The sequence below is a fragment of the Oncorhynchus gorbuscha genome, linkage group LG03, assembly GCF_021184085.1.
Source record: "Oncorhynchus gorbuscha isolate QuinsamMale2020 ecotype Even-year linkage group LG03, OgorEven_v1.0, whole genome shotgun sequence".
NCBI lineage: Eukaryota > Metazoa > Chordata > Actinopteri > Salmoniformes > Salmonidae > Oncorhynchus > Oncorhynchus gorbuscha.
The window spans coordinates 16,562,985-16,587,439 of NC_060175.1; the positions used below are offsets into that span (position 1 = coordinate 16,562,985).

At 44.1% G+C, this 24,455-nt stretch overlaps 1 protein-coding gene across 1 annotated transcript in view; it reads left to right on the forward strand.

Moving 5' to 3' along the window:
* The first annotated feature begins 3,890 nt into the window (after window positions 1–3,890).
* The window catches only part of LOC124026771 (plexin-B1-like), a 158,454-nt gene continuing 137,889 nt past the window's right edge, over window positions 3,891–24,455 (forward strand). The window contains 1 exon segment of the mRNA XM_046339515.1: window positions 3,891–4,298. The gene's annotated coding sequence lies outside the window, so the exon portion shown is untranslated.

The following is a 24,455-nucleotide window of genomic DNA, read 5'->3' on the forward strand; positions in this document are numbered from 1 at the left end:
CTGGTTCCTCTCTAGGTTTCTTCCTAAGTTCTGGCCTTTCTAGGGAGTTTTTCCTAGCCACCGTGTTTCTACATCTGCATTACTTGCTGTTTGGGGTTTTAGGCTGGGTTCCTGTATAGCACTTTGCGACATCAGCTGATGTACGAAGGGCTATATAAACACATTTGATTGATTCATTGATTTTAATGTAGACAAAACATGTGCTTTTAATGTATAAATACAGCAGCTTTTAATGCAGAAGTACAGAAACACCAAAACACCTTGTCCGGACCTGCTGTTTTGGACTCTCTCTCTACCGCTATGAAAAGCCAACTGACATTTACTCCTGAGGTGCTGACCTGTTGCACCCTCTACGACCACTGTGATTATTCTTATCGGACCCTGCTGGTAATCTATGAACGTTTCAACATCTTGGCCCTGTTCTGTCATAATCTCCACCTGGAACAGCCAGAAGAGGACTGGCCACCCATTAGAGCCTGGTTCCTCTCTAGGTTTCTTCCTAAGTTCTGGCCTTTCTAGGGAGTTTTTCCTAGCCACCGTGTTTCTACATCTGCATTACTTGCTGTTTGGGGTTTTAGGCTGGGTTCCTGTATAGCACTTTGCGACATCAGCTGATGTACGAAGGGCTATATAAACACATTTGATTGATTCATTGATTTTAATGTAGACAAAACATGTGCTTTTAATGTAGAAATACAGCCGCTTTTAATGTAGAAAAACAGCAGCTTTTAATGTAGAAATACAGCATCCTTTAATGTAGAAATACAGCCACTTTTAATGTAGAAAAACAGCAGCTTTTAATGTAGAAATACAGCAGCATTTAATGTACTGTAGAAATATAGGAACTTTTAATGTAGAAATATAGCAGCTTTTAAAGTACAAATATAGGAGCTTTTAAAGTTCAAATATGGCAGCTTTTAATGCAGAAATACAGCAGCTTTTAAGGTAGAAAAACAGCAGCTTTTAATGCAGACGTCCAGGAGCTTTTAATGTAGAAATATAGCAGCTTTTAATGCAGAAAAACAACAGTTTTGAATGCAGAAAGAAAGTAGCTGACAATCGAGTTTTGACTTTGGAGCATAGACAGATACACCTCTGTATGAACGGCATATTAATGATCTTTAAAATCCTCACAATTTGATGGCATGAATCTGTTACATCACAGGGGGTGATAACGCCCTGCGCCAGAATGGTGTTGGGCTTTCAGAACTATGTATTCCTGCAGGTCACACAAGTGTGAAACAACCCAGTGACTGAAGACTTTCTCCTGAACAACTTTGTGAATCAACATAATGAGGAGGAGGAAAGTTGGGGGGGGGGTGTTGCCCCCTGACCCCCTCCATCCCCCCACCGAATCTGTTCCCTCCTCTCACCCCGGTCTGGGTTTACCCAGCTCCTCCCATTCTGCAGAAAGGCAGAGTTGGTATTCAGAGGGGTAGTCTGAGAGCTGGATGAATGGCTCAGTGTTTCAGGGGGCATGGTTGCAGAGTGTAGCCCCTGACAGACAGGCATGTTCATTCACATACCCAGTTTTACCCTTTCACCACACACTCTGTCCCCCTGCCATGAATACTAGCCTGTGCTTACACACACACACACACACACACACACACACACACACACACACACACACACACACACACACACACACACACACACACACACACACACACACACACACAGACAGACAGACAGACAGACAGACAGACAGACAGACAGACAGACAGACAGACAGACAGACAGACAGACAGACAGACAGACAGACAGACAGACAGACAGACAGACAGACAGACAGACAGACAGACAGACAGACAGACTGACTGACTGACTGACTGACTGACTGACTGACTGACTGACTGACTGACTGACTGACTGACTGACTGACTGACTGACTGACTAGTGGGGATTAAGAAAATACTCCTCAGTTCCACTTTCTCTCACTCACTCACACTTTGTCTCTCTCACTCACACTTTGTCTCTCTCACTCACACTTTCTCTCTCTCCCCTTTGTGTTTATTTGTTCTTTTTAATCTATTTTCATCAAGTTGTTGTTTCATTTCTCAATCCCTCCCTCTTTTTTGCCTCATTAGCCTATTTATATCCTCTTGTTTGCATGTAGTTTGTAAGTCGCTCTGGATAAGAGCGTCTGCTAAATGACTTAAATGTAAATGTAAATGTAGTTAAATAGTGGCTTTTGGGGAGTGGCGTGGGGTGTGGGAAGAGGCGGAGAAGAGGGCCTTTGAATCCTAGCTGAGATCACACAACAGTGTATGTATGTTTAACCTTCATTAAAGGGGAAGTGTGAGGGGACACAAAAAGTCATTTTCTCCAGGAGAGGGGGATAGAGAGACAGAAAAAAACCCTCCAGGGTGATGTTTTTATGTTCTCTGTGTGGTCTCCATTGATATGTATGGTGTGGGTCTGTAAGTTTAGACCTTTCTGTATTCAAACAAGATGAACAAATGACATCACTTCAGACTGACCAAAAAACACAGTATTGTAACATATAGTCACACTGACATGTTAATACAAATTTTAGCAGAGAAATTTACATTTTTGAGAATGTGACAACTTTAGTTTACTGTATCCTTACATGTCCTTTTACAGTAGCGCTGTGCAAGTGTTTCACAAAAAAATGTCAGTTTAATGTGTTTTTTCAGCATCCTTATATTAATGCACTCACACTTTAGGGTTTTTCCCAATACAGCACCAATGATTCTCCAGTGATTATGCTAATGTAAGCTCTGGTGTTATATTTTGGGGACTGTGTTTCCATAGCTAGGGCTGACAATTGTAAAGAGCATCCTCAACACAGTTGCTTTGTGAGGTGTTAACAGTGGAAGGTGGAATTGTTATGTTGCCCAAATGCCAGCTGAAAGGTATCAGTGACCTACCTGGCCTTGGCCTCCCCCCATCAGAGCCTTTTTGGTAAAACAGTTGAGTAAATCCTTAGTGGCAATTCGCCATCTGGATAAGAGTGTATTTTATCTATACTGAACAAAATTATAAATGTAACATGTAAAGTGTTTGTCCCATGTTTCATGAGCTGAAATAAAATATCCCAGAAATGTTCCATACGCACAAAAAGCTTATTTCTAAACAATTTTGTGCTCAAATGTGTTTACATCCTTGTTAGTGAGTATTTCTCCTTTGCCAAGATAATCCATCCACCTGGCAAGCTGATTAAACAGAAAGATCAATACTGAGGTGCAGGAATGTCCACCAGAATATTGCCAGAGAATATAATGTTAATTTCTCTACCATAAGCCACCTCCAACATTGCTTTAGAGAACTATGCACTCCCAGGCCCACCCATGGCTGCGGCCCTGCCCAGTAATGTGAAATCCATACATTAGGGCCTAACGGATATATTTAAATTGACTGATTTCCTTATATGAACTCAGTAAAAGATTTTAAATTGTTACATGTTGCATTTACATTTTTGTAAAGTTAAGTTAATAAATAAACTACATTTCATAAACTCCAGATTTTGGTGGATAAATCTGTATTGAAATATGTAGGCATAACCTCTCTGATATTTTTTATTTATTTAACTAGGCAAGTCAGTTAAAAACAAATTCTTATTTTCAATCACGGCTTAGGAACAGTGGGTTAACTGCCTTGTTCAGGGGCAGAACAGACTTTCACCTTGGCAACTTCGGGATTCGATATAGCAGCACTTCGGTTACTGGCCCAACACTCTAACCACTAGACTCCCTGCCGCCCTGATAGAGCTTGTTGATCCCTGTTCATAAAGCAGCACAGGCACTCACAACATTACTACTCTCACAACAGTGCCATTTGATTGGAAATTCTAATATTTTGCCCCTTTAAGAGAACCAAGTTGGTTGATCAGGAGGGGTCAGACAGTCACCGGGATATTTCAGTGTGGCCAAGCCCCTTTAAACCATTACGCATATCGGGGGCTGGCGTATCTATGCTGTCGTGAGGTTATCTATCCATTCTCGACGGGTACATGTGGACATCGTAGAAAGCGCACAGTGCAATTTGAGAATAACATCAAATCAATACGAGCGCGCATGAGTTGGGTTTATACCGGGAAATGTACATGAACATCGCAGGTCTTTTACTAAAACTGAGTTGTTTGAAGAGCGTCTCGTGAAACAGTCTAATACCAACCAAACTCAAATCTGAACGACAGTGCAACCGTTGTGATTTTCCTGGATTTAAAAGCACACTTTGCGGACAAATTGGATAAGACACCCCCAGTGAAGGGCACTGGATACTTGCAAGAAATTGCAGGTCGTGGAATGAAACCTCCTTTATAAGAATTGAAGGTGAGTGAAGGAGTTTTGAGCTAGTGTTACTTCCATGGCTCCAGGCCAAGCGTGAACCCACTTTTGAGCCTGGCAAAACCCTGTTTCCCAGAAACGTTACCATAGTTAACTGCACATAGGGGTTTACCTAGCAGGGTGAATGTGACCAACCGCACTAACGTTGAAAGCAGACACCAATACTTGGTGTATCGGTATATGGAATACAACGTTGCTATGTAAAATGAGTCTTCGTGTAAAAGTTGAGTGCGTAAATAAACCTATGTGGTAACGCTATGTACTATCACTAGGTTATTACAACCCAGTTGTCTTTAGCATTAGGCTATCTGGCGTCAAATTGTTACCACGCTAATTTTAGTTGGCGGCTACAATAACACTAGCAAAATATTCTTAGTTGGGTAACAAATGTTGTAACAACTACTTATTGCCTTGTGATACATTGTTGTAATTCTCGAAAATAAATCCATAGTATCCTGTGTATAAGTATCACACGAGTATTTGAGGTAGAGTCAAAGCCAATGGAAGGTTGTAAAGCAACTTCGCTGCTGTTTAGTTCATTGAACCCCAGCAGGCGGTGGATCATTGGAGAAGGACTGCTTGTTCTGTTTCTGCAGCCCGTTTGGTCAGTGTCCGGTAGGCGTCGTTGCTCTACGCTGCAGTCTTCACAACACTTCTCCGGTGGCATTTCTGTATAGAAAATACTTCATATTATTCATATAATCCACTCAAACAAATGCAGGATAAATAACATGCTTTGATGGAATTCAGTTGATTTACTACTATTTGGCTGTCTAGTTAAGGCAAAGTATGTAACCGATTGTTAGACGGTACTTTAGATGGGATAACGATACTTGTTAAGTAGAAAGTGTCACAAAATGACAAGGAGAAAGGCATGTGAAAGGCTCGACCTTGGTATTTAGTCTAAAGGTAAGCAGTGATTATTTTAAGTGTTGTGTATATAATTAGGCTGAGACAGTTATTAGAAGGTTCAAGTCCAGGTCATGATGTTTTCTACCACTTCATTTCTCCATTTCTTTCTAAATGTGTGTGTGTTTTGATATTCATTTATCCAACAACATCCATGGCAAATGTAGACAGAAGAGCAGTCCGTGAGAGTGAATGCCTGATCTCTTGCATCCCTCAGGGTTAACAGACTGCCTCTAACCTACCATTCCTCAAATGATGGCCATCTGTTCTTTTAAGCTCATAGCTGCCCTCATAACTGAAGTGACAGATTAAGTTACGACAGCGCCATAAACCACATGGAATGTCCTATCTTGATATTGATTGCCCATTGAACTTCTTGGTCGACCCAACATGTACAGTGCATTCAGAAAGTATTCAGACCCCTTGACTTTTTTCACATTTGTTACGTTTGACTTATTCTAACGTGGTTTAGTCCATAATGGACAAAGCAAAAACTGTTTTGTAAATGTATAAAAACTGAAATCACATTTGCATACGTATTCAGACCCTTTACTCAGTACTTTGTTGAAGCACATTTGGCAGCGATTACAGCCTTGAGTCTTTGGTATGACGCTACAAGCTTGGCACACCTGTATTTGGGGAGTTTCTCCCATTCTTCTCTGCAGATCCTCTCAAGCTCTGTCAGGTTGGATGGGGAGCGTCTCTGCACATCTATTTTCAGGTCTCCAGAGAGTGGTTGGGCCACTCGAGGACATTCAGAGACTTGTCCCACAGCCACTTCTGAGTTGTCTTGGCTGTGTGCTTAGGGTCGTTGTCCTGTTGGAAGTTTAACCTTCATCCCAGTCTGAGGTCGTGAGCGCTCTGGAGCAGATTTTCATCAAGGGTCTTTCTGTACTTTGCTTCATTCACCTTTCCCTCGATCCTGACTAGTCTGCCAGTCCCGGCCGCTGAAAAACATCCCAACAGCATGATGCTGCCACCACCATGCTTCATGGTAGGGAGGGTGCCAGGTTTCTTCCAGATTGTGATGCTTGGCATTCAGGCTCTGGTCATCAGACCAGAGAATCTTGTTTATCATGGTCTGAGAGTCCTTTAGGTGCCTCTTGGCAATCTCAAAACGGGCTGTCCTGTGTCTTTACTGAGTGTCTTCCGCCTGGCCACTCTACCATAAAGGCCTGATTGATGGAGTGCTGCAGAGATGGTTGTCTTTCTTCTGCCAACTCTACAGAGGAACTCTGGAGCTCTGTCAGAGTTACCATTGGGCTCCCTGACCAATGCCCTTCTCCCCCGATTGCGCAGTCTGGCTGGGCGGCCAGCTGAAGGAAGATTCCTGGTGGTTCCAAACGTCTTCCATTTTAAGAATGATTGAGGCAACTGTTTTCTTGGGCACCTTAAATGCTGCAGATATTTCTTGGTGTCCTTCCCCAGATCTGTGACTTGACACAATCCTATCTCGAGCCCTACTGACAATTCCTTTGACCCCCAGGGCTTGGTTTTTGCTCTGATATGCACCGTCAACTGTGGGACCTTTTTATATAGACAGGTGTGCTGTGTGGGATGATTAATGGAAACAGGATGCACCTGAGCTCAATTCTGAGTCTCATGGCAAAGGTTCTGAATACTTTTGTAAATGAAGTATTTCTGTTTTTATTTTTTTATGGATTTGCTAAAATGTCTAAACCAGTTTTTTTTCTTTGTAATTATGAGCTATTGTGTGTAGATGAGGGGGACAATTGAATACATTTAGAATAAGGCTGTAATGTAACTAAATGTGGAAAAAATCAAGGTCTGAATACTTTCCAAATGCACTGTAATAACTAGATTCTTTTAAAAATGCAACTCTATCACAACTTAAAGGAACTAGTTATTTTCTTGATTTTAGTTTAGTCTGCTCATCACTAAGCTAAGGATCCTGGGACTAAACACCTCCCTCTGCAACTGGATCCTGGACTTCCTGACGGGCCGCCCCCAGGTAGTGAGGGTAGGTAGCAACACATCCGCCACGCTGATCCTCACGACTGCATGGCTAGGCACGACTCCAACACCATCATTAAGTTTGCAGACGACCCAACAGTGGTAGGCCTGATCACCGACAATGATGAGACAGCCTATAGGGAGGAAGTCAGAGACCTGCCGGGTGGTGCCAGAATAACAACATTTCCCTCAACGTAACCAAGACTAAGGAGATTATTGTGGATTACAGGAAAAGGAGGATCGAGCACGCCCTCATTCTCATCGACGGTGCTGTGGTGGAGCAGGTTGAGAGCTTCAAGTTCCTTGGGGTCCACATCACTAACAAACTAACATGGTCCAAACACATCAAGACAGTTGTGAAGAGGGCACGACAAAGTCTATTCCCCCTCAGGAAACTAAAAGTATTTGGCACCGGTCCTGAGATCCTCAAATGGTTCTACAGCTGACTTGTTACATCACTGCCTGGTACGGCAATTGCTCGGCCTCTGACCGCAAGGCACTACAGAGGGTAGTGCGTACGGCCCAGTACATCACTGGGGCTAAGCTGCCTGCCATCCAGGACCTCTACACCAGGTGGTCAGAGGAAGGCCCTAAACATTGTCAAAGACCCCGGCCACCCCAGTCATAGACTGTTCTCTCTACTACCGCATGGCAAGCGGTACCGGAGTGCCAAGTCTAGGACAAAAAGGCTTCTCAACAGTTTTTACCCCCAAGCCATAGGACTCCTGAACAGGTAATCAAATGGCTACCTGGACTATTTGCATTGTGTGCCACCCCCCAACCCCTCTTTTTACGCTGCAGCTACTCTCTGTTTATCATATATGCATAGTCACTTTAACTATACATTACTACCTCAATTGGGCTGACCAACCAGTGCACCTGCACATTGGTTAACCGGGCTATATGCATTGTGTCCCACCCACCAACCCCTCTTTTACACTACTGCTACTCTGTTCATCATATACAGTGGGGAGAACAAGTATTTGATACATTGCCAATTTTGCAGGTTTTCCTACTTACAAAGCATGTAGAGGTCTGTAATTTTTATCGTAGGTACACTTCAACTGTGAGAGACGGAATCTAAAACAAAAATCCAGAAAATCACGTATCATTTTTAAGTAATTAATTTTGACCATTTTTGGGGGAAACTGTCAAGCGTGTGGTTGGCAGGTAGCCTAGTGGTTAGAGCATTGGGCCAGTAACCGAAAGGTTGTTGGATCGAATAACCGAGGTGACAAGGTAAAAATCTGTCATTCTACCCCTGAACAAGGCAGTTAACCCACTGTTCTCCGGTAGGCCCTCGTTGTAAATCAGAATTTATTCTTAACTGACATGCCTAGTTAAATAAAGGTCCAATTAAAAACCCGGCAGCATTGCAATTCTTGACTCACTCAAAACTGGTGCGCCTGGCACCTACTCCCATACCCCGTTCAAGGGCACTTAAATCTTTTGTCTTGCTCATTTACCCTCTGAATGGCAAACGCACACAATACATGTTTCAACTGTCTCGAGGTTTAAAAAGCCTTTATTGTCTCCTCCCCTTTAATCTACACAGATTTTAAATGGATTTAACAGGTGGTGACATTTATTAAGGGATCATAGCATTCACCTGGTTAGTATGTCATGGAAAGAGCAGGTGTTCCTAATGTTTTGATCACGGTGTAGCTTCAATATGGGTGGTGATGGATTATTTCATGAGCTTAAACCACAGAGGTGCAATATGCATGACCGACTATACTAATTGCCTCCGGTTGAGTTAAAGCCCTCCCAGACTCCTTTTCACCAGATTTACATTACAAAAGGCAATAACATTTTCAAGGTATTTTCTTAACTGCATTGTTCGTTAAGGGCTTGTAAGTAAGCATTTCACTGTAAGGTCTACCTACACCTGTTGTATTTGGTGCATATGAGAAATAAAATATGATATGTCCTCAGGTGGTGCAGGTATGACACTAGTGGGGGGGGCTTTCCTCTTGTTCTATAGTTCCTCAACCCTGGTAGGGGGCTGATGACGTCACGCATTCCAATCAGACGAACTCCTAATCCTTGAGGTTTGCAGTTGTCTAAAAAAACATTACTTTGCTAAAAAACTAAAACATTTTTAGTGGGTGTACTGTATTGGTTTTAGACTTGGGATGTTGCTTTTCTACAGGTACAGTTACAAAATCATTGGAGAACATCTTTAAATGGGAATCAATGCTTAAGACTTCTACAAAAGTTTGTGAAAGTGAGGATACCAGTAATGAGGACCAGATCACAACAATCTGCCAGTAAATGGTGCTAGTGTCATCGCAGACACCCTGTGACTGTTAAGGGGTCAAGGACTGAAGGGGGATGGGTGTCGGCCACTTGTTCTCCATGGCTGGCAGCTGTACGGGCTAGAACGACTGTGTGCTGTCAACACCTTTTCATCAGTCCTACTGCCACCAAATGTCCTCAAAGTAGAAATTCACAGTCCATCAGTTGGTTAGTCAGCCCGTCAGTCCTCCTGCCAGTTAGCTCTTCAGACCGTCAGTCCTTCAGTCTGTCAGCCTTCCTTCGGTTAGTCAGTATTTCAGTCAGCCCATCAGCCCGTCCGGCCTTCAGTCTGTCAGACGTCCTTCAACCTGTCCTTCAGATTCTCAGGCCTTCAGTCTCAGTCAGTCAGCCCCTCGTTTAGTCAGTCCTTCAGCAAGTATTTCAGTCAGTCCTAAAGTCAATATGTCCTTCTGTCTGTCAGTTCGTCCACAGCAAGGGCGAGTAGGCGGGCAGACGCTCTCTGACGAGGGGATAGACGCGTTCGTGATTTGTCTTGTTTAGCAATCGTCGTGACGTGTATGCTGCCGGTCTGGTAATTAGTAGGTGGGGAGATGTCAAGGACGGGCTGCGTCAGAGAGATTTGATAAACTGCGACCGGGTGGAGATGGCAGTAGATCATCAGTAATGGCGTTGATTAAACGGTGTCTTGCGGCAGAGTGCACTGGGTCAGGACAGAGCTGTCATCACAAAGTGCCATATCGTGTGATGATGGAGGCACAAACTCACAGACCTGAACAGCCGAAAGGGCTTTGAGTTACTGGAAGAGACCAATGTTGATCATTGTTTTTCCCTGCAAAGACAAAGTATGTTTGAAGGAATGTGCCTTTTTGAGGTTTTATGTTACTCAATCTAAACATTTTGGGGATGGCTTGCTGTCAAAAATGAATGGTGTTTTTGACTAAATCCTGGAAAAACTTGTTAAAGGGTGATTTAATAGGGCCTTAGTTTTTTGCCAATCAACAAACTGAGTTCACAACAACCTGCTGATTCTACCCAAGGTAATCTTATGGCTTTTAACCACCATTGAAATTCTGAAGGTGTCATACTAAAAACACTTAAATAAGATTTTTATTTATTTTTTATTTTTTGGCAAGCTGACTCCAACAGATTCTTTCTCGATTCTAAATGTTGAAACCACCTACAGCTGACAGCCTTTCACTGACTGTTTTTTTTTGGTAAAAGTCGGTCGGGTGTGTTTGCCCCTTATCCATTAGACTGGCCCAAATCTATCCAATGTAGTTGGAAATACAACTGGTTGAAAAGGACAGCCGGCCTTGCAATATACGTGACGGCTGCTTTTGCTTTAAAGTGGTCTTGCCCCTCCACGTCCATGTGCAGATAAAATACTCTATTTAATTATGTCAGTGGGCATTAACTCAGTAACCTTATCAGAATGGTCAGGTCTTTGCAAGCCAACGAATACAACAAGATTAAGGACAATATGCTGGTTGCACAAAGCAAAATCCCCCTAAAAGAGGGGGTGGGGTGGGTTTCAGAATCAGATTACACAGTGCCAGCCTCTACTACATTTCAACCATTTGAGATCTTTGCTACATGGCATCTATTTTTCTGGTAACATACTTTTCTGGGAATGACAGAAGACAACGGGCCTTCTGCTGTACTAAATCATAGGGAACTAAAATAAATCCAGTTGTAGTTCCAGTGCTAACAGGTTAAATCAGCCTTATATCAGTCTACAGCTTTTTAATCTCAGCAAAAAGAAACGTCCCTTTTTCAGGACCCTGTATTTCAAAGATCATTTGTAAAAATCCAAATAACTAATTGTAAAGGGTTTAAACACTGTTTCCTGTGCTTGTTCGGTGAACCATAAACAATTAATGAACATGCACCCGTGGCACGGTCATTAAGACACCTAACAGCTTAGACGGTAGGCAATTAAGGTCACCATTATGGAAACTTAGGACACTAAAGAGACCTTTCTGACTCTGAAAAACACCAAAAGAAAGATGCCCAGGGTCCCTGCTGATGTGGCCAGGGCAATAAATTGCAATGTTCATACTGTGAGACGCCTAAGACCAAGCTACAGGGAAACAGGACGGACAGCTGATCGTCCTCGCAGTGGTAGACCACGTGTAACAACACCTGCACAGGATCTGTACATCTGAACATCACACCTGGGGGACAGGTACAGGATGGCAACAACAACTGCCCGAGTTACACCAGGAACACACAATCCCTCCATCAGTGCTCACACTGTCCGTAATAGGCTGGACTGAGGGCTTGCAGGCCAGTTATAATGCAGGTCCTCACCAGACATCACCGGCAACAACGTCGCGTATGGACACAAACCCACCGTCGCTGGACCATTCAGGACTGACAGAAAGTGCTCTTCATTGACGTTGCGGTTTTGTCTCACCAGGGGTGATGGGCGAATTCACGTTTATCGTCGAAGGAATGCGCGTTACACCGGAACTTGTACTCTGAAGCAGGATCGATTTCGAGGTGGAGGGTCCATCATGGTCTGGGGCGGTGTGTCACAGCATCATCGGACTGAGCTTGTTGTCATTGCAGGCAATCTCAAAGCTATGCGTTACAGGGAAGACATCCTCCTCCCTCATGTGGTACCCTTCCTGGCGGGCTCATCCTGACATGACCCTCCAGCATTACAATGCCACCAGCCATACTGCTCGTTCTGTGCGTGATTTCCTGCAAGACAGGAATGTCAGTGTTGTGCCATGGCCAGCGAAGAGCCCGGATCTCAATCTCATTGAGCACGTCTAGGACCTGTTGGATCGGAGGTCTAGGAACATTCCCCCCAGAAATGTCCGGGAACTTGCAGGTGCCTTGGTGGAAGAGTGGGGTAAGATCTCACAGCAAGAACTAGCAAATCTGTTGCAGTATATGAGGAGGAGATGCACTGCAGTACTTCGTATCTGGTGTGGCCACCAGCTGCATTGACTGTTACTTTTGATTTTGACCCCCCTTTGTTCAGGGATACACTGTTCCATTTATGTTAGCCACATGTCTGTGGAACTTGTTCAGTTATTGACTCTTATGTTCATACAAATATTTACATGTTAAGTTTGCTGAAAATGAGAACATTTAGTTTTTTGCTGAGTTTAGTTCTGTTTTTAGCTCCACATGGCTTATACCGAGCACCGTCAATGTCCTCTACAATGCCTTGGTTTGTCAAACTTCATTTGAGTCCCTTGAAGATACACATGTAGCTAGTAGAGACCCGAGTTGGAGCATAATAAATATTCTCCCCGAGATATGCTTTACACGCCCAAAACCCTGACACTGCAATATCTAGGCTCAATCTTAATTCATATCTTGATTCATTTATTTGGTTCAGGACACAGCAGGCTAAAGGTGCAAAGCTGTTCTTTTTCGATACTCAGTTTTTTCCCCTCATGTTACTCCTTAGTCAGTTGTAATTTAATCAAATTCATTTCAAGTTTATTTGACCATGTTATCCTCACCCTCCAGACATGTCCTTGATTCTAATCAGTAGCATGACCCCATGGATGTTGGTTGGAACTGGTTATCATATTTTGGGATAACTCGACTTTTGATAACACTTCTAAACTCTCATAGGGTTTAATTATGCTGAAAAGCCTGTTCATTATTCAAATATGTAAATGTAGGTCTAGATCTTCTGAAAACTGTGCAGTGTTGGCATTCCTTTGAAGCACAACTGAAGTACCCTATCTATCGAAGTGTGAATTATTAAGTTAGAAAGGCACCCTGCATGTTTCCAGTGAATGCAGTTCACCAGTATAAATAGTGTGTGTGTGTGTGCTCCCTTATGAATGGAGTTGATTAGTGTCTGAATCCATGTAAAAACCAACTATTGTCATCTTTCTCCAGTTTACCACATGGTAGGGCGGTATGACATATTTTATAGCCTTGTTATTCAGGTGATTTCGATGTGCATTATGGACTTTATAGTTCTACTATATTTACTCTACCGATGCATGGGGTGTTCTCTCTCTCTCTCTCTCTCTCTCTCTCTCTCGGTTGCGTGGGGTGTGCTCTCTCTCTCGCGTCGCTCTCTCTCTCTCTCTCTCTCCTTGTTGGTTGCGTGGGGTGTGCTCTCTCTCTCTCTCTCTCTCTCTCGTTGTTGGTTGCGTGGGGTGTGCTCTCTCTCTCGCGTCGCTCTCTCTCTCTCTCTCTCTCGTTGTTGGTTGCGTGGGGTGTGCTCTCTCTCTCGCGTCTCTCGTCGCTCTCTCTCTCTCTCGTTGTTGGTTGCGTGGGGTGTGCTCTCTCTCTCGCGTCTCTCGTCGCTCTCTCTCATTGACAATTTTGATTGGATATTTACAATATGAAAATAATACAAAGTAAGCTTTGGCAATATGTACATTGTTATGTCATGGGGAGGGATAGAGAGAACTTAATTTTGCTTTGTGCTTGTTTCCCAATAAGCAATGTAGTTTTGTTTTGACTATGTTGTAAATTTGTTTTATTCTGATTGATTGGATATTCTGGTCCTGAGGCTTCGCTCTCTAGTCTTTCTTTCTCTCTCATCTTTCAAATGTATTTATTAAGCTCTTTTTACATCAGCAGATGTCACACAGTGCTTATACAGAAACCCAGCCTGAAACCCCCTAAGAGGATGCAATGCAGATGTAGAAGCACGGTGGCTAGGAAAAACTACCTAGGAAGAAACCCAGAGAGGAACCAGGCTATGAGGGGTGGCCAGTCCTCTTCTGGCTGTGCCGGGTGGAGATTATAAGAGTACATGGCCCTTAAGGCCAGATTGTTCTTCAAGATGTTCAAACGTTCATATTTGCCCAACAGCATCAAATAATAATCAGTGGTTGTATCGGGTGCAACAGGTCAGCACCTCAGGAGTAAAATGTCAGTTGGCTTTTCATACCCTAATATTCAGAGGTCGAGACAACTGGTGCAGTAGAGGGAGAGAAGGAGAGAGGGTCTTTCTTTGTATTTCTTTCTCTCTACTCTCCTCTTGCTCTCTGCAGGGGGCCAGACAGGGAAAGGGTGGCCTGGTCTCGGCAGGGGGGGGGGTAGTAGAGCGGGAAAGTGGCACTAGCGTCCTTTGTTTCTTTTGTTACAGAAGGTTGAAAAGGCCAGCCAACAAGGGAGAAGCGGAGGGTGGCACTATAGGTCTGGATGTGCAAGGATAGTGGGAGGGGCGTGGAGGGGAAGGGAGGATACTGGAGGGGGGGAAGGGAGGTCCTGTGTAGCTCAGTTGGTAGAGCATGGCGCTTGTAACGCCAGGGTAGTGGGTTCGATCCCCGGGACCACCCATACGTAGAATGTATGCACACATGACTGTAAGTCGCTTTGGATAAAAGCGTCTGCTAAATGGCATATATTATATTATATATTAGGATACATTTGGCTTTGCACTGTCTGAACGATGTGTCTGTACTGGATGTCTGTAGGAGAACAGCTGGTGTTGACTGGCTGCAGACTCTACTCCTCCACAGAGGGATAGGTAGGTGAGTGGGTGTGGTAGAGGAGAGTGTCCACCATCTGGTACCTGCTGTAGACCCAGAAACTAGGGCAGAACTTCTCCAAAGTCTGAACTTTGAAGCTTGGAAAGTTTGGTGTTTTTAGTGTTCTTCGGCGTCTGTGCACCTTACAATGGGCCTATATGAGGTTTTTCAAATTCCTTTGCAATGTAAATATTGATTTTGCTTGATTTTTAAATGTATATTATATATTTCTTTTAAATATTTTTTTTAGGTTGTGGTAATTTTGATTATTACCGTGGGGTATTTATTTTTGTTTATGCTGAATGGTTCTTGCTTTTCTCCAGTGGCTGTACACTGGCAACCCGTGATTTGATGTAAATGGATATTAAAAAGCTTGTGAAATAGAATATAATCTAAATGACGTCAAGGAGCTTCATGTGGCTTTTGACTCCCAGGAAACAATACAAGAGGCATCTGGTATGGTGACATTGGCCATGTTCCTTGTGTTGGTTTGGCCAATAGGTGTGTGGCGTGAAAAGCCTTGTTCAGAATGCCGGACATTGCTAAGTGGGAACCTTGGAAAATGGGGAGTGCTCGGTTTCCCCAGATACACACTTTTTTTCTCAAGATCACTGCCAAAGATTACACACACACACACACACACACACACACACACATCACACACACACACACACACACACACACACACACACACATCTTAACCCCTCTGGGGGGGTGGACCCGCTCTATCCTGGGAAAAGATGGTTGTCATGGTGAGAAAGGGACCAATGTTGGACTGGACTGTTAACACGTTTTGTACTTTGACTGCTTAAGGTTGGATAAGGGGAGGGTGTTGGATTTATCTTTTGCTGGTCTCAATTTGACCTATTCTGAAATGGACTTGTGTGTCTCTGTGTTGGTCAGTGGTGTAGTTGAGGGTAAACACAGTTTACCCACCGTTTGCAGAAAATTGCATTGAAAGTATAAGGGAGCGTAACTTTTCACTTCAATCTGCGTTTACCCACCTATTGTTTATTTTATTGAAATTTAAAACACAATCTACCTGCTGTAAAGCCACTCAACATTGACATTACACTCAGTCATCTAGCAGACTCCCATCCAGAGAGACCCACAGGAGCAACCATGGTCAAGCACCCGCCCAAGGGCATATCGACATATCCCCCCTTGTCAAATCAGAGACCCAAACCTCTCTGCCACCGGCACAATGTCCCCCCCCCCCCCCCCGTGCATCACTGGTGTCAGTGTGTGCCGGGTGCCCGTGGTGGGACAGCCTGGATGTATCCCTGATGACACTTCCTGCTAGTTCACACTGCTAAACGGTCAAAGGTGAAAGGTTGTGTGTCATCAGGGAGCATGTCAGGAGTTAAATCCAAAGCTATAGTTAATACAGTGTGAAGTGTGTCTGTATGTGTGTGCCTGCCCATAGACCAAGGTGTTTCCTGGTAACCCGGTAACCATTTGCCAGGATATACCCTGTTGCGGGAATGTTCTCTTGTTGCTTAGCGCAACCAGGACATCCACTGCTGAGGGAACGGTCTATTGCTGTGAGAACATGGCCTTTCTGTTTAATTGGGGGGGGGCTGCACTGCATTGCATTCCCCAGTCCTCAAATCTTTATTTTTCACGTGCCGAATACAACGTGTCGACCTTACTGTGAAATGCTTACTTACATGCCCTTAACCAACAATGCAGTTCAAGAAAGAGTTAAGAAAACATTTATTAAATAAATTAAAGTAAAAAAAATAGAAAAAGTAACACAAAATAACAATGAGGCTATATACAGGGTGTACCGGTATAGAGTCTGTGTGTGGGGGGGTACAGGTTAGTTGAGGTAATTTGTACATGTTGGTAGTGGTAAAGTGACTATGCATAGATAATAAACTGCGAGTAGCAGCAGTGTAAAAAACAAATGTGGGGGGGGGGGTTGTCTATGCAAATCTGGTGTCATTTTGATTAATTGTTCATCAGTCTTATGGATTGGGTATAGAAGCTGTTAACCTCTCTAGGGTAGGTGAGACGCTAACGTCCCACCAGGCCAACATCTGGTGAAACTGCAGAGAGCTAACATTCTAAATACACAATTTGTTGTTTTAAACATTCTTGTAAATACATGTAACTTACATCATTTAAAAGATGAAGATCTTAATCCAGCCGCTGTGTCAGATTTCAAAAAGCCGTTACTGTGAAAGCAAACATGCTATTTTCTGAGGTCGGCGCCTCACACACAAGTATTGCTAGCATTTTCCAACCAAGCATTAGCGTCATGAAAGTCAGAAATAACAAACAAATAAATAGCTTACCGTTGAAGATCTTCCTCTGGTGGCAATGCCAAGTGTCCTAACTACACAATGAATGTTCGTTTTGTTTGATAACATTCATTTTTTTAGCCGAACATGAAACATTTGTAAACCGCTTGCGTCATGATTTCCGTCTCATTCAACTTTGGACGATGCGTTCGTGGTACTTACACACACTAAACAAACGTGTATCCAGTCATGGTTGGTTTCATTGCAATCCTCTGGTTGTTACTAACACAACCATACCTGATGGTTCTTTTGCCGGGACGTATTGACCGAAACAAACCGATTTGAAGACACCAATCAATAACATCATTGTGCACCAATGGTATCGTTGATTGACTGTATTTTGGCCCAATGACCACTGATCACTGATCATCTTGAAATCTAGCTTGGAAGATAGCCAATGAGCTGAAGTAAACGGCAATATGTAATGGTTATACGTTCGAAGACCAGCCTTTGTCGTAAACTCTGGCGTAAAAGAGGTTCATTCGCCATTGCAAATCCTACTTGACGGAGCCACGGGTGTTACGCATAGCATTACATATTCAATAGCATTTTCAACAAGTTTATTTATTTAAAATATGGCTAATAAATCAGGAAAAGCTAAAACAAAGTACAGGTATACAGATTTAACCCAAATTATAGAGGAAATAGATAGGTACAGCGAGGCTGAGTTGCTTCAGGAAGATGAATCTTTCAGTGATTTTGACATAAATCTCTTTTATTTATTTTTTATTTTTAACGTGTTGATACAGGGCTCATACATGAAAGTATTGTTACTGATTTTAAAAGCAATCTTTCACAGTGGCAGTGATTATGAGCCGCCAATGTCTAGGTGTCCATCTCCCTCTGAAGCTGGTACATCCAGCCGGACTCTCGCTGTCTCCGGCTCCACACCTACCTGGCCATCTAGAGGTGTGAAGTCAGTGACAGAGAAGAGGAGGTGGGGAAGAGAGAAACCTGCAGACAGAGGGTCAGAGGGTCATTGGCACCCTGTTAGAAGATGATGTGGAACCAAATCCACCAGTTTTTAGACCCAAAAGGCAGCCAGGACCTCAACTTGACATGACTGCAAAGTACAGCCCCCTTCAACTTTTTAAACTGTTTTTCACCCCGTCAGTTGTTGATTCCCTGGTGTCAAACACCAATAAGTATGGGGCTAAGAAGCAGGCAGGAAAGAAAGAGGCATGGAAGACAATTTCAATGTCAGACCTTTCCTGCTACTTTTCAATGGTCATTTTACATGGGGCTGGTGAAGTTGAAAACTCTAAGGGACTACTGGAAAATGTCGGCACTCTATCAACTGCCTTTCCCCTTGACTGTCATGTCTTGTAAAAGGTTTCGGACAATCTCATGTGCGCTTCACATCAGTGACCCAGAAGTTGATGGGGAGAATGACAAGAAGAGAGGCACACCAAGGTGTTTGATAGGCTGTGCAAAATCAAACCTCTCTACCCCAACATTGTTGAGGCTTGCAAGACCTATTTTCAGCCAGCCCAGAACCTGTCCATCGAGAGGATGGTAGCCTCAAAGGCCAGAATCAGCCTCAAACAATACCTGCGTAACAAACAAACCAAATAGGGTTACAAACGGTTTGTTTTGGCTGATTCTGTGTGTGCCTACACTTGCAATTTTTTTGTTTACGAGGGGAAAAACGGTAATGGACTGAGTTATGATTCCGTTATGGAGTTATTGGATTTTCAACTGCTGGGGAAGGGCTACAAACTGTTTGTGGACAACTTCTATACAAGCCCTACCCTGTTTTACAGAGCTGAGGAAGGACTATAAACTGATTGTGGACAACTTCTACACAAGCCCTACCCTGTTTACAGAGCTGAGGAAGGACTATAAACTGATTGTGGACAACTTCTACACAAGCCCTACCCTGTTTACAGAGCTGAGGAAGGACTATAAACTGATTGTGGACAACTTCTACACAAGCCCTACCCTGTTTACAGAGCTGAGGAAGGACTATAAACTGATTGTGGACAACTTTTACACAAGCCCTACCCTGTTTACAGAGCTGAGGAAGGACTATAAACTGTTTGGACAACTTCTACACAAGTCCTACCCTGTTTACAGAGCTGAGGAAGAGGGATGTGTGGGCTTGTGGCACCATTCGGACCAACAGAGTGGGCTTTCCAAAGTCAAGGTCCGTGAAGTGGATGGATACCAGAGAGGTGTGCTCCAGTATCCATACGTCCTTCAGTGGAGATCACACGCCTGACAACGTGAAGGACGGTGCCGGGGCATGGACCACAAAATAATTTCCCCATGCCTACAACAGGAGCATGGGAGGTGTGGACCTGTCAGATGCGCTGATAGGATACTACAATGTTCTCCACAAGACCATGAAATGGTACAAGACATTTTTCTATCATTTCATTGACATTGCTGTGGTGAAGGCCTTCATCCTCCAGAAGGAAATGGCTAAGAACCGTGGACAGCCCCCCCCATCTCACAGCTAGCCTTCAGGGAGCTGCTCATCCAGGAGCTTGCTAGCTACAGCAAGTCCACTTTAGCACCTTCTGTCCCCTCTACCTCTGTCCCTTCTGCTCCAACCAGTGGTGTTCACCTGCCCAGATTCATCTCTGCACGCATGAATGTGCCTCAGGGCAAAAAGGGCACAGTAGGGAGATGTCGTTGTGCCCTTTGTCACAGGAAATGCCCCATCACCTGCACCACCTGTTCAGTAAGCCTTTGCTTTACAGCAGAAAGAGACTGCTATGGGCCATGGCACCAGCAGCACAATATTGTGTAGAGGACTGAGGGTCCTCACAATATTGTAAATAGAAAATATGTAAATAGTTACCCTTGTTAATTGTTTGTATTATTTTTTATATATATATATATATATATATATATATATATTTTTTTTTTTGGGGGGGGGTTACATTTTGAAGGAAATAACTATATACAAAATACATCACTGTAAAAATTTGGCCATTTGGGTACATTTGTGTGGGACACCTGGGTGACTTCATGCTCAATGCCATGTAGCTCACTCGTTTTTGAAATGATCTGTCCAAAACTTTGCTCAGCTATTGTTGCCATCTTATGTTCTTCATTCAAATCATCCTCAGCATCCTATCTGTATGGTTGGTTGTTCTTGGTCATTTGAAAGATGATGCAGCAACAATAAACTGAAAACGTGTTTATTTCCTTGTATTTTCTTCTACCAGATATATTGTGTTATATTCTCCAACATTCAATTCACATTTCCACAAAATTCAGAGTGTTTCCTTTCAAATGATACCAAGAATATGCATATCCTTTCCTCTGGGCCTGAGCTACAGGCAGTTAGATTAGGGTATGTCTTTAGGCGGAAATTGAGAGTGGGGGGGTAGTACCCCAAAGAAGTTAAGGAGCCTTTTGGTCCTAGACTTGGTGCTCTGGTTCCACCGTGTGGGAGCAAAGAAAACAGTCTATGACTTGTGTGACTGGAGTCTTAGGCAATTTTTGGAGCTTTCCTCTGACACCGCCTATTATATAGGTCCTGGATGGCAGAAAGCTTGGCCCCAGTGATGTATTGGGCTGTACGTACTACCCTCTGTAGCGCCTTATGGTCAGCTGCCATACCAGGCGGTGATGCAACCGGTCAGGATGCTCTCGATGGTGCAGCTATAGAACTGCTTGGGCATGGGTCTCCAGATCAACAATCTTTTCAGTCTCCTGAGGGGGAAAAGTTGTTGTCGTGCTCTCATAATGACTGTCTTGTTGTGTTTGGACCATGATAGTTTGTTGGTAATGGGGACACCAAGGAACTTGAAACTCTCAATCCACTCCACTTCAGCCCTGTCGATTTTAATGGGGACCTGTTCGGCCCGCCTTTTCCTGTAGTCCTTTGTCTTTCTCACATTGAGGGAGAGGTTGTTGTCCTGGCACCACACTGCCGGGTGGCTGACCTCGAAATAGGCTGTCTCCATCGTTGTCGGTGATCAGGCCTACCACTGTTGTGTCTTAAGCAAACTTAATGATGGTGTTTGAGTCGTGTTTGGCCACGCAGTCATGGGTGAACAGGGAGTACAGGAGAGGACTAAACACACACCCCTGAGTGGCCCCAGTGTTGAGGATCAGCATAGCAGGCTTGTTGTTGCCTACCCTCACCACCTGGGAGAGGCCTGTCAGGAAGTGCAGGATCCAGGTACAGAGGGAGGGGTTTTGTCCCAGAGTCCTTAGCTTAGTGATGAGCTTTGTGGACACTATGGTGTTGAACACTGAACTGTAGTCAATGAACAGCATTCTCACATGGGTGTTCCATTTGTCCAGGTGAGAAAGGGCAGTGTGAGTGCATCATCTGTTGGGGCGGTATGCGAATTGTGGGTCTAGGGTATCCGGGAGGATGCATTTGTGCGCCATGACCAGCCTTTCAAAGCACTTCATGGCTACAGGCGTGAGTGCTACGGGGCGGTAATCATTTCTGTTTGTGTGTGTGTTTAAAAAAATATATATGCCTATATTTTACACAACATTGTCAGTTTCTCACTGTACAGTCTTCATGGTTCTCTTGTAGGCCTAGTGTTGACAGAATATTTGTAGAATAACCATGAGTCCTTCATCTCTTTATTTAGGGTTAGTGAACATTTCACCTGTATCATGTCTTTGGAAATGTGTCTCTCTAAATCACACCAGAATCTAAGCCAATCTCTGATACCTCTGCAGATGGCATCTGTCACCCATTGGTCTATGTATTGTAGTGACAGGTCTTTGTCAAACATTTATCTTAACACTGAAATAAATGCTTGTTCATAACCCTCATTTTGACGAGGGCCTTTTGCTTATAGGCTAAACAGTGTGTGTTCGCAAACTCTGCATGCATGGCTTACAGCAAACTACGGCCCTTTGTGTCCACTACACGAAGCAGAACCTGCAGGCAGCTTCGTAAATAACTCACTCACTCATTCATGGTAGACTCAAGGCTTTTTTTCTACTTACCAAGAATAAGCTTTTCCACCCGCCTGCTCCACCCCAATGGCCTAATCTAAGGGAGGTGGAGGGCAAAGTGTGTGTGGAGGGAGGGTTGCTTCTTCATTGGAGTGCACACAACACTGGAAGACCAGCCATGGGTCACACCGAACCGTTTCAACTCAATCTCACCTCGGGGAAAGGATGTGAAATGCTGGTGGGTTGCTTGAGTTCTTAATTGGGCAAATCAAATGTTATTGGTCACATACACATGGTTAGCAGATGTTAATGCGAGTGTAGCGAAATGCTTGTGCTTCTAGTTCCGACCGTGCATTAATATCTAACAAGTAATCGAACAATTTCACAACAACTACCTTATACACACAAATCTAAGTAACGGAATGCAATCATTATATATACAGTGGGGAGAACAAGTATTTGATACACTGCCGATTTTGCAGGTTTTTGACCCCTTTTTTCTCCCCAATTTCGTGGTATCCAATTGTTTAGTAGCTACTATCTTGTCTCATCGCTACAACTCCCGTACGGGCTCGGGAGAGACGACGGTTGAAAGTCATGCGTCCTCCGATACACAACCCAACCAAGCCGCACTGCTTCTTAACACAGCGCACATCCAACCCGGAAGCCAGCGGCACCAATGTGTCGGAGGAAACACCGTGCACCTGGCAACCTTGGTTAGCATGCACTGCGCCTGGCCCACCACAGGAGTCGCTGGTGCGCGATGAGTCAAGGATATACCTACTGGCCAAGCCCTCCCTAACCCGGACGACGCTAGGCCAATTGTGCATCGCCCCATGGACCTCCCGGTCGCGGCCGGTTAAGACAGGACCTGGGCGCGAACCCAGAGTCTCCGGTGGCACAGCTGGCGCTGCAGTACAGCACCCTTAACCACTGCACCACCCGGGAGGCCCTCTTTGTATGATTTTGAAGTAATTAATTTGCATGTTATTGCATGACATAAGTATTTGATACATCAGAAAAGCATAACTTAATATTTGGTACAGAAACCTTTGTTTGCAATTACAGAGATCATACATTTCCTGTAGTTCTTGACTAGGTTTGCACACACTGCTGCAGGGATTTTGGCCCACTCCTCCATACCGACCTTCTCCAGATCCTTCAGGTTTCGGGGCTGTCGCTGGGCAATATGGACTTTCAGCTCCCTCCAAAGATTTTCTATTAGGTTCAGGTCTGGAGACTGGCTAGGCCACTCCAGGACCTTGAGATGCTTCTTACGGAGCCTCTCCTTAGTTGCCCTGGCTGTGTGTTTCGGGTCGTTGTCATGCTGGAAGACCCAGCCACGACCCGTCTTCAATGCTCTTACTGAGGGAAGGAGGTTGTTGGCCAAGATCTCGCGATACATGGCCCCATCCATCCTCCCCTCAATATGGTGCAGTCGTCCTGTCCCCTTTGCAGAAAAGCATCCTCAAAGAATGAGGTTTCCACCTCGATGCTTCAAGGTTGGGATGGTGTTCTTGGGGTTGTACTCATCCTTCTTCTTCCTCCAAACACGGCGAGTGGAGTTTAGACCAAAAAGCTCTATTTTTGTCTCATCAGACCACATGACCTTCTCCCATTCCTCCTCCATGGCAAACTTCAGACAGGCCTGGACATGCGCTGACTTGAGCAGGGGGACCTTGCGTGCACTGCAGGATTTTAATCCATGACGGCGTAGTGTGTTACTAATGGTTTTCTTTAAGACTGTGGTCCCAGCTCTCTTCAGGTCATTGACCAGGTCCTGCCGTGTAGTTCTGGGCTGATCCATCACCTTCCTCATGATCATTGATGCCCCATGAGGTAAGATCTTGCATGGAGCCCCAGATCGAGGGTGATTGACCGTCATCTTGAACTTCTTCCATTTTCTAATAATTGCGCCAACAGTTGTTGTCTTCTCACCAAGCTGCTTGCCTATTGTCCTGTAGCCCATCCCAGCCTTGTGCAGGTCTACAATTTTATCACTGTCCTTACACAGCTCTCTGGTCTTGTCCATTGTGGAGAGGTTGGAGTCTGTTTGATTGTGTGGACAGGTGTCTTTTATACAGGTAACGATTTCAAACAGGTGCAGTTAATACAAGTAATGAGTGGAGATCAGGAGGGCTTCTTAAAGAAAAACTAACAGGTCTGTGACAGCCGGAATTCTTACTGGTTGGTAGGTGATCAAATACTTATGTCATGCAATAAAATGCTAATTAATTACTTAAAAATCATACAATGTGATTTTCAGGGTTTTTGTTTTAGATTCTGTCTCTCACAGTTTAAGTGTACCTATGATAAAAATTACAGACCTCTACATGCTTTGTAAGTAGGAAACA